The 11,806-nt window shown below is 34.3% G+C and overlaps 1 long non-coding RNA gene and 1 pseudogene across 1 annotated transcript; both read right to left on the bottom strand.

The window, feature by feature from the left end:
- Positions 1-2,162: 2,162 nt before the first annotated feature.
- LOC149496827 (uncharacterized) lies at positions 2,163-5,538 on the bottom strand. Its single transcript, XR_016320632.1, has 3 exons — positions 5,461-5,538; positions 4,900-4,950; positions 2,163-2,638 (listed from the first exon to the last, which is right to left on the bottom strand). It is a non-coding gene; the product is annotated as an uncharacterized LOC149496827 (long non-coding RNA).
- A 265-nt stretch (positions 5,539-5,803) lies between these two features.
- LOC149496826 (uncharacterized) lies at positions 5,804-8,516 on the bottom strand (annotated as a pseudogene).
- Between the last annotated feature and the right edge of the window lie 3,290 nt (positions 8,517-11,806).

Raw genomic sequence — 11,806 nt, 5'->3', positions numbered from 1 at the left:
CATATTTACTTATTATCTTTGTACAATTACAGACACCTGCAGAAAATTAAAAAGAATATGCGCAATAAGGCAAAGGTTGAGGGATCAATTTGTAATGCATATTTGGTGCAATAAGCTTCCACCTTCTGTTCACACTACTTCGAACCACATGTTTACACCAAGCATTAGAGAGTGCCACGTAATGATGATGGAGGAGATCGAATAAAATCTGAGTTAAACGAGAATCTAACAATTTTCACATATTCTGGGCGTACGATTGGTAAATAAAAAAAAAGACGATTGATTGATGTAGAGATACAAGCAGCTCAAACCTGCATTTTGTTGAATTAGGAAGAGATTACACCATTTGTACAGTAAGTATAATCTTATAGATATTAATCATAGAAGAAGATATACGAAGTATGAACCTTTTGTGTTGGCGATGCAAGCTGCGCAGGTGTACTATATTCCATATCCATCATTGAAACGAGATCATTGCGATTGGATGGTAGTATGTAAAATGAAGCCTAGAGCAGTTGTTCATGCAGTTGAAACCAAACAATCTGCTTTACTCGCAATATCTTAGTTATTTCAAGAAGTTGCGGTTGATACGCAACTGATTCAAGTTATTGAAGATTTAACGGATAGATTCGATGAAGAAAGCGAAACTTATGTTGAAATAGGAGCATCAGATGATGAAGAGGAAGAAGATCAAATCATCATGGGTACCTTAGAAGACGAAGATTAAGAAGAGGAAGAAGAAGAAGAAGGGGAAGAAGATGATGATGAAGACAGAAATACTTAATGCATTCTGTATTAAGGATAATAAATTAATAGATGTATATATAATATTATTAATGAAGAATTTTAATGTTGTTGACTTTCTTTATACATATTTACCACATGTTGCATAATTCATATAATTGTATACATACATATGTAGGTTCTGTTATCTGTAGTATAGATGGTTAGAGGCAGGGCGGTTGATTCAAACACGTCCAACAGTGGTCCGCATGGAGGTCATGGCCGAGGACGCAGTACACGTGGACGAGGAGGGACTATCCCTCCTCCTTCTTCAAGTACGTCTAGGGCTTCACCTTCTGCTCAGCCCCCTGTGCCGCCACCACTTCCTTCTATTCCTTCCTCTTCTACCCTGTTTCCCGAACCAGCAGATTCTTCACTAGCTTCACAGTCACCTACTGCACTAGGTAATCATAAATGTCATTTACTGTCATTTTAGTTATATATTAATTATTTCTCTGTAGTGATAGCATTTGTCACTTCTTTTGCAACTTCATCAGAGCCACATAACAAGCTCAGTTTGGTAGCGGGATAGTAAGTACTTATTTACTTTCCTTTGAACTTGGTTTTGTTCAGATTTTGATGCTTTCGTCTACTTATATTTCACTTTTGTTTTTTTTTTTCTCAGCATATATCCATCCTCTCGAGCATCAAGGCAAATTATGAGGATATTCAAGCTACATCTAGATAAAGATGGATACACATGGGACGTCGTACCACAAGAGGTGAGAGACTATTAGGAAGAGTTTCAGGTACGATTTGGTTCAAGTTATATCTTTATTCAATATAATTAATAATCTGAATCTATAGGCCTTCAACTTACTCTTTATTGAAATTTTATTTTTCATTTTTCCAAAAGCATTTCTTATGGGAAGAGGCTATTACGGCTATGCTAAAAGTGGCCTGGGAGAAATTGTGCGCTCTACGGTATGCTGACTTCACTTATAGACTGCAAAAAAGCGGTAAGAAGTAGTAGTGCGTGTCTCAGGAGATATGGGAGAGCTGGCAGAAGGCTTGGGAGGATCCTGCATTTAAGAGAAAGTGTGAGATATTTGCACGAAACAGGCATAGTGAGACTGGCAGTGACAGAGTAGGACCTTCCTGACACACAGGCGGATCAATATCTACTAAAAAGACATCTCGATTATTAGTGAGTCAATTAGTTACAGTTACAAAATTGATGCTTAATGAAATGACACCATATTAATATGTCATGCATAAAAATTCATTACAAGCTAAAAAATATGGTCGTGAGCCCACACCGATGGAGGTGTTCACTTACTCACACAAAGGACCACGATGGAAATACGTTTGTCGACAGACGTGCGTTGAGCGTCAATTTAAGTAACAATGAAGAATATTTACATTTACTTTCTAGTCTTCTCTTACGTGTACAAGTTCAATATAATAAAGCTTACAACTACATTAATTAATTAATTTGTTATTTTCAGGAGAACTACAGTACATCTCACGAGCGTGTTGTTTCTTCTTAGGTTGGATCTGAAGCTGAGTCAAGAAATTGATGAGCTAGCACTTTATTTGGAGGCCGTAGGAGGCGAAAAGAAGAGGAAAGTATATGGCATCAGGTCTCAGGCATCACAGTTTTACTGCGGCTCAGCATTTGACTCTTCTGTAGCCTCCTCATGACCACAGCCCAACCACAGTGCCAAGCAGATTAGTGCATTATGGGCTCATGATGATGAGCAGGAGAGACAGCTTGCAAAGCTTAGAGTGCATGTCATGTGAATGTCTGGTCATCATGGTGCTGGTACTTCTTCCTCTGATCCTCCGTCGGCTATAGATCCACATGTTTCTACAGCTCTGCATCAGCCACTATCGTCTCCTCTAGATCCTGATACTGCAGATGATACCTTAGTCACTCCTGCTGACACTATGACACATCTAGTAGCTGATACTACTATTAATCCAGTAGACATTTCACTGGATAGTCCAAAGGACCGACATCATAGATTTGATTTCAGATCATTTTAGATTTTCGTGATTATTTCATATTTTGTACAGTACATTACATTTACAATTTCTTCTTAGATTGTTCTTGTGTTGTGATGATGATTGTGATGTATATATATGTCGATTTTTGACAGGTAGAAAAAATTATGGTTTTTAATATTATTAATTTATTTTTTTGCCTATAATTATATTTTGCGACCGACTAGTGACCGAACTGCAACCAAATTATAACCGTTAAATTTAAATTTGCGACCGATTTGTGACCGCCACTTTCTACGACCCATTTGCGACAAGCTTCCACAAGGAAAACACAATGGCAATTAGCGACCGACATTTATAAGTCTAATCGGTCGCTAATTTGCAACCTCTTAGTCATTCAGTCACAAAATTATTTGCGACGAGCACTTTTGCGACCGATTAATGCCTGTCGCAAATTAGTTGCTATATAACTTTAGCGATCGATTTCATATGTTTAGTGATCGATTTTTCGGTTGCAATTCAAGGTTTTTTTTGTATTGTTCGAACTGGTTTGGTCCAATTCAGTGATTTGACTTAGTTTTTGCTTGGTTTACTGGTTTTTCACTTAGTCTTCGAAAAATTCAAACTGATTTACAGGTCTGGTTTAGCAATAATAAAATATTTTTCCTAAATTTCATTAGATAAAATTTACAATTAAATTTTAAAGGCAAAATTTTTGAAAAAGATTTTTCGGGTCGTTTCATTTCTGTTATCACCTTTAGATTGTCTGGTTCTCTTCTCGACTTCCCCAAGTTTGAAACTAAGAAGAATTCTATCCTCTCCAATCACTATGAGAAATAATAAATAGTGCATTACCATTTGCATCATACATAATATCATTACTGTATAGAGCTTTGTCTTTAATTATTTATTTATTTTTATTATTTATTTATTTATTTTTCAAGTATCAATTATTATATTATATTATTATTTAATACTCTTATATTTATTTGAATTGGTATAGGAATGTCTATTTGCACTCTTGTATGATAGTGTTTAATTATTTAATATACTTGCATTTAATTGAATTGTTTGATTATTTGTGTTGTAACATATATTTGCCTTGTTTGTGTGGAATTGGGATGAAGTGGGCCACCATAGGTTTGTGAGGATGGTCTTCGATACCGTCAGCCATGTATGGGGAGATCAGTGCCCCCGTATGCATCTGATGATATGGATTATATGGAAAACCACAGGGTGGCCTCCTGTTGGTATGAAAAGAAAAGAGAGTATAAAAAAATGAGAGGCTGGTCAAGTGAGGATTAGATCGATCGACCATGTATGGGGATCAGCTTCTGGTGCACATATCATGAGAGTATAGGCAATGTGTGAGGATGGCTCATCGGGCGTTTCGGTGATGCCACTGACGAATTTCCACTTGTTTGATTACCTGAAGGTGTAATTACTTGTGGATACTGATGTTGTGCTATATGCTTGACCGGCTGTATGTTCATTTTAGTACTTTAGGAAGGATTTCGTGTGAATGCTTGTATTATGCAATAATTACTATTCATTATTAAACTCACATTTTTTTTGTTTAACTTTTCCAGGAAGTAGATACTTCTTTGTCTCGGTTAAAGCTCTGTCTCCTTCCCCTCAGAGCTAGAAAAGTAGCTTTTAGAGTCAGCAGTTATTTAAATTATGTAGCTATATGTACTAAAACTTATTTATATTTATCTGTTAGTGAACTCCGTAGTTGTAGGATTGTAACCGATTAACTTAGGTGAATGTTTAGTTATTCATTTAAGTGAATGCATGAACCAGTTAGCCTATATTTTGAATGTTTTGTATTATAATTGGGCTTGAGTTATAAAATGTTTAAGATGCTAGATTTAGGCCAAAGTATAATATTTTCATTTTTTTATTTTACCATTTTTCATATATATATATATATATATATATATATATATATATATATATATATATATTCTTGCATTACTATAAAAACTAATACAACATAAATTCAAATCACCTTTCAACATAACATAAAAATAACTCCATTTATTAAAAATAATATAAAGTTCATAAAGATTAAAGAAATCTTATAAATTCAACAACGCTAGAAAAAAATAATTAAAAAGAAATGTGTTTAGACATAAAAAAAAAAGTAAATAAAATCGAGATCACTACCTCATCAGTAGAAAATCTTTGTCCATCCACTTGTCTCTTCATTATTTCAACCTGAAAGAAAAAGAAAAAAAAAAAAAAAAGAAATTTTAGTATAATAATTAAGTATTAAAGTTCATCAATTTTATGCATATAATTATTTTTTCACTTTCATATTGAGATGCATGATTATCACTTTCAGCCCTTTGTTCATGCATTAATTCATTAACCATAGACTCGAGTTGATTATAAGACTCTTATAAATTATTAATTGTCTCTTTTTGGCTTTCAATTTGCTCTATTAATTCATTATTTCTTTTTTCAGCGTCTAAAAGAGTTTCTAGCTCTAATTCTGTAGATCTCTTTGGCTTTATACCATATCCAAGTCTACGTACATATCCTGATTTTGGCTTCAAAATTTTTTCAAGAATTTCACATCCAACTATCTTAATGACATCTTCCTTTGCTTTTACCCAAAGAGCTTTCATTTGCTCCTAAAAGTCAAAATCGATTTAGGTAAATAAAAGTTGATCAGAATTAATATTCAATGTAAATATTCTAAAATTCAATTAAGAAATTACTTACATAGTTTTCCTGAGCCTGAGTATGATAGGTCCCAGTCAAAGCCAAAGGAAATAGATTAAGTGAATAAGAAGATTTTTGGATATTTTTCATTTTAATTTTCTACTGCAGCTATAATGAATTTAAATAGGAAAAGAAGTTAACTGTTTATTCCTATTCTAATGGCCACAATCGGCACTTATGAGATATCTTAGCCATATTTTGTTGACAGCGTCATGACTAAGTAAACAACATTTAAAAAGTAAAATAATTGCAGCAAAATAAATATAGCAACAGAATTAATCTAAATACTTTTTATTAAGATGACCACCCTTATTGACCGTCGTGGTGGTCTATTAGAGTAAATTTACATTCCATCACTTTTACGAATGTGTATCACATAGAGTTTAATTTCAGTAGGCTTATCACTGATCTCTTCTTCATTTTCCTCTAAATTATCTTCCATATTTTCATTTAAATTTTGCTTTATTATTTCCTACGTTAAAAGTTATAATATATAAAATTAAAATTCTTTTCATTTCAAACAAAAATACAAGTTGATATAGAGAAGTTTAAAGATTAATAATACTTAATGAAACGTACCATTTCATACATTCGTTGGCAATAAGACTTTGAACCCTATGTATGTGGAACTTGCATCTTTTTCCGATTGCCTATATTTGTAATGCTTCGAGCCTATGATTAAGAATTCTTAATTTTTGCATTTTATTAATTAAGAATATTGATGATGATAAAAATAAAATACCTTAAACTTTTCATCTTTTCCAAAATGCTCACATAACTTTTTTCAATTTTTCGCCTTTATATTGTCAAGCGGATTTTTAAGTGCTTCTTTGAAAAAAGTAAATTTCTTATAGTGTACATAACATCGATGTTTAAAAGTAGTAGAGCGTCGTGTCATTAGCTTGTCAACAACTTTTTCAACATGAGGATCATCCAAATTTATATCAAACTCATCTTGTAATTTCAAATTAAAAGTTTTTAATAAATAATACTATTCAAACTACTCTGTAAATTTTGAAGAAATAATTATTTCTATATCCTACCTTAAGCTTATCAAGCATCGGTTTCTTGTCTGCAGCTTTCATGATTTTCTAATTAAAAATTTCTTTTGGTGTATGAAGATGAACAAGCACGCCTACCTCCATTTTAAAATTTTTTTTCACAAGGATCAACTGGTAAATGCATTCCTTTTTTTATCAAGACTCCACCAATTTTTCTTCCTTCTTTCATTCTCTTCTTAACTTCAAAACCTCTAGCTACCCCACGACCTCTCTTTTTGGTAAGAGGAGCTGTATTTATATAACTTGTATTAATAACATATCTATTTATGAATAGCAATATTATAAAATATCTAACTATTGATAATTAAATAGTTCAAAATATTTTATTAACTAAGATGAATACCTTCAATATTTATTGATTCGAAAATAGTTGAATCAGTTGGTGTAGTTGAAAAGTTTTGAGTTGGTACTGAAGTAAGTGGTACATCTGAGGTGTTATTGAAATACCTAGGTATTTCAATAGTTTGAATATTTTCAATAGTAGGCAAAGTTCTTGTAGTTTTGCAAGTAGATTGAATATTTGCAGTACCTAAAATAAAAATTAGTAAAAATAAATAATAGGTAAATTGAATAAATTTTGTTATATGTTGGTATGATAAGAATTTGACATTATTCCTAAACAAATACAAAATAAATTTTCACTTAATTAAGAAAAACAAAATAGGTATTAAAATGATTTGGTGTACTAGACCTACTGTATATATCAAATCTTAAGTCCTCTATGTATTCTTTTTTTTTTTTTTCCCTCTTTTCATAATCATGTAAAATTTAATTAATCTTATAATTTATATAGGTAGCTAGGATAAGAAATCAAAGTATGCTATTTTGATTTAAAATAGACAGCCATTAATTTCTTTTGTTTAAAAAAACCAAGATTAAAAATCACCAAAATATAAAAGAATTCATATAAAAATTAACAAAGATACCAAAAAAAAAAAAAAAAAAAAAAAAAAACCTTATGGTATAGAAGGCCACGAAAGAAGATAATCAATAAACAAATGACCTTTATAATTCATTAGGGATGAGTTGTTGATCTCAACTGCATTGGATGTTGGTGTCCCATCAATTGACTTATTATATAGCTTGAAAACCTTTTGTGTGTTCTTCAAATTGAGGTTGTGGATGTTTGGGTAAAGTAACTCTTTTCTTGCGACCAGGTGTCATACTATGAACACATTGAAAAGTTCAAGTGATTAAGATTCTTTAAAAAAGATTAAACACTAACAGAAAACATAAATTTATATATTTGGTCAAAATAGCCAAAAGAACTAAAATCATATATTTGATCAATACAACCAAAAGAACTAAAAACATATATTTGATTAATAGCCGAAAGAAATTTGTTCCTATTTAATTTATAAATCTTGAAGGAGGACTTGTGAACTATGAGGAAAAAAGAAAACCAATCATGATAGATAAAATTTAAAATATTAAAATAAGGAGGAAAGTGTTTCATATTATTCTCTCACTTCTTAAATGAGGAATCTCAATTTGTACAGTATAACTTGTTCGACTTCATTATGTGGTCAATTTTACTGGGAATTGCACTAAAAACTAAAATTGCTACCATTCAGCAAATTGTCAAAACAGAGGGTACTAAAAAGTGACATAATATTCCAATGTTTTGGAAATTTGTGCAATTTGAGATGGAAGAAGAAGAAGGAGGAGGAGGAGGAGGAGGAGGAGAAGGAGAAGAAGAAAGCAATGGACTAAATAATTCAAACTATATTCCTTTTCCAGTAGCGTGACAAACTAGACAAAAATGAACAAAACTTCCGAACACTTATTCTGTGGAACATGAACAAAACAAAAACTTCCAAACACTTTAACAAATTTCAATGAAGGCTTAAAACCATACCAGGCCTCAAATGGTGTTTGATCCTTCAATGCCTTGCTTGGAAGTCGATTTTGAAGAAATACGGCTGTGTTGGCAACCTCTGCCCAAAAACCTTTAGGCAAATTCTTCTCATGCAATAAACATCTCACCATCTCCATCACATATATGTTCCTCCTCTCACTAACTCCGTTTTGTTGCGGCGTGTAAGGTGCTGTGAATTGATGTTCAATGTCAGCTTCTTCACACAAGGAATTGAATTTAGAAGAGGTGTATTCCGTCCCATTGATCTTCAAGCCATTCTAGGTATTTTTGTCGGTTACAGCTTAGTCTCCAAAGCTTACAAAGTCTATCATCCACAAACTGGAAAGATGACTATTACCAGAGATGTTCACTTTAATGAAGAGGAGCAATGAGATTGGAATGACTCACCAGGACTTCTTCCCGAAGAGCAGTTGAAAGACAAATGGCTAAAGGAAAAAATTGATGATACACCAGCTAGAGGAACCAGGTCACTCTCTGAAATTTATCAAAGGTGTAATATGGCAGTCTATGAGCCGGCTGGACATGAAGAAGCTCTTAGAGATTCAAAATGGAAAAAAGCAATGGAGGAGGAGATGTCGATGATTCAAAAGAATAAAACATGGGAGTTAGTCGACAAACCTACTGACAGAAAAATCATAGGAGTGAAGTGGGTGTTCAGAACAAAGTTAAATGCAGATAGCTCCATCAATAAACACAAGGCCAGACTTGTTGTTAAGGGTTATGCCCAGATTTTTTGTGTTGATTACTCAGACACCTTTGCTCCTATGGCTCGATTGGACACAATCAGAATGCTTCTAGCCATTGCTGCTCAAAAAGGTTGGAAAGTATTTCAATTAGATGTCAAATCTGCATTTTTAAATGGTGTTCTGCAGGAAGAAATATATGTGGAGCAGCCTGCTGGTTTTGTTATGCAAGGTGAAGAAGATAAAGTTTACTTGCTCAAAAAGGCTCTTTATGGTTTGAAACAGGCACCCAGGGCCTGGTACAGCAAGATAGATGATTATCTACAAAGCTTAGGCTTCAAAAAAAAGCTTATCAGAGGCAACTCTTTATATTAAACATAAGGACAATAATGTTCTTATAGTTTCTCTTTATGTTGATGATATCTTGGTGATAAGAAATAATGCCTTGCTGATTGAAAAATTCAAACAAGAAATGGAGCAGGTTTTCAAAATGACGGATCTTGGTCTCATGAACTATTTTCTTGGAATGGAAATTACACAAAGCCAGAATGAAGTATTCATTTGTCAGAAGAAATATGCCAAAGAAATTCTGAAGAAATTTCAAATGGAGGAATGCAAAGCTGTTGGTACACCCATGAATCAAAAAGAGAAGCTGAGCAAAGGAGATGGAACCGAGAACGTTGATGAAGGCTACTATAGAAGCTTGGTTGGATGCCTTATGTACCTTACTACCACCAGATCTGACATTTTATTTGCTGTAAATCTCTTATCCCGCTTTATGCATTGTGCTAGTGAGTTACATTTAATTGCAGCAAAGAGAGTGTTAAGGTATATTAAAAGTACAATCAGTTATGGTGTCAAGTTTGGAAAAAGTTATGATTTCAAATTATGTGGATTCTCGGATAGTGATTGGGCTGGCTCTGTTGATGACATGAAAAGTACATCAGGCTATTGTTTCAGTTTTGGTTCAGCTTTCTTCTCTTGGTGCTCAAAGAAGCAAGAGATTGTTGCACAATCTACTGCAGAAGCTGAGTTTATTACCGCAACAACAGCAGTTAATCAAGTTTTGTGGATAAAGAAGCTTATGTGCGATCTGAATATGGAGCAGAAAAGTGGTGTTGAGATTTTTGTTGACAATCAAGCAACAATTGCAATCTCTAACAATCCAGTTTTTCATGGAAAAACAAAGCATTTCAACATCAAACTGTTCTTCTTAAGAGAGATACAAGAAAATGGAGTAGCAACTCTGGTTTACTGCAAAACGAAAGATCAAATAGCAGACCTGTGACATCCCGACCCGGCAAAGCGATCCTAGGATGGCAGGCTAGCTAGGGTAGTGGAATGCGGGACATAGGAATGAATCGAATCATATATCGAAAAGGGGGAAACTAATCATTAGAGGTGCCTTTTGGTGGAATGGCTGGAGAGTTGGAAGAACTCCAGGGTCAATCGTGCTCGCTTAATGGAAATCCTAGGATGGGTGATGTAACATCCCTTCCCGGTCCACTCGTAAACCCGAATAAACCGAGCCGAGACGCTACAAACTGGTTGACTGAATGAACTGACATGCTGAAATCATAATGTATAATGAATCTAATATCATGCTGAGATTGCTTATAGTAATAATGTACTGAATATTTACAAGACATGATACTAGTTACAAAATGGATTGGGCCCAACTGTGTGCCCTGTACATGCCATAAAAAGAATAACAAAATGAGTTTCTACCCTGAAGACCGAGTCTTCTATAGATGAACGGCAGCAGTTGTAAACGGACCCTCTACGGACCAATCTCAAAACCTGTGAGTTAAACAGGTAACTCACTGAGCAATTAAAGCTCAGTGGATATCTCAACATAAAACAACAATAAGCACACATATAAGCAAAAAGCATTATGTAAGCACATATAATCACACATAACATGCGGCTTTCATTTTACCTTAATGATCTTTCTTACTGTTTATTTTACTGTATGATTCATGCAGTTAAAATATCTGTATGGCTCCATAAGGTTATAGTGAAACCGAAGTGATAAGATAAACTGTATGAAACTGTATGAATACTATATGCTTGGCTGCTATGGCCTGTATAATCATATCCACTCAACGGCCTGTAGCCGGAGTTCCAAACTGTATGGGGCGCAGATCTGCTATTCTATGTCGCGACATAGCCTTATCTACATGGTTTCTACCCAACCTCAATGGAGCTTCATATTAGCATATCAACAATGTAACACAATAGCACATAAATGGTTTTACAACTTCATAGTTCATCATATTGATTTGAGTTCACATCATATAAATACTTACATGTTGTTTTAATCCATGTTCTTATGTTGTATTTTGGTTTTACAATGATTGGATGCATGCATGATGAGCAAAGGAAGTTAATTGCATAGGAAATGAAGACAAAAAGAATGTCAAAGCATCAGTCGCGAGCGCGACATGCCAAGTCGCGAGCGCGAGAATGTCAAATGAGAGTCAGAGAGTTTCTGGCTCAAAGTCGCGACCGCGCAACCTTAGTCGCGAGCGCGAGACCAAGTCGCGAGCGCGTCTTCAACCCTCGCGAGCGCGAGATGTACCATTTGAGAGTCAGTGTGTTTCTGGCTGAAGTCGCGACCGCGCAGCACAAGTCGCGAGCGCGAGATGAAGTCGCGAGCGCGAGATGAAGTCGCGAGCGCGAGATGAAGTCGCGAGCGCGCTTGTGTGATTCGCGAGCGCGAG

Source organism: Jatropha curcas, chromosome 4 (genome assembly GCF_041381405.1).
Source record: "Jatropha curcas cultivar XTBG-Jc1 chromosome 4, XTBG_Jcur_1.0, whole genome shotgun sequence".
Classification (NCBI taxonomy): Eukaryota; Viridiplantae; Streptophyta; class Magnoliopsida; order Malpighiales; family Euphorbiaceae; genus Jatropha; species Jatropha curcas.
Note: the sequence above shows the minus strand (reverse complement) of the source record. Positions and strands in the feature narration are given on the sequence as shown.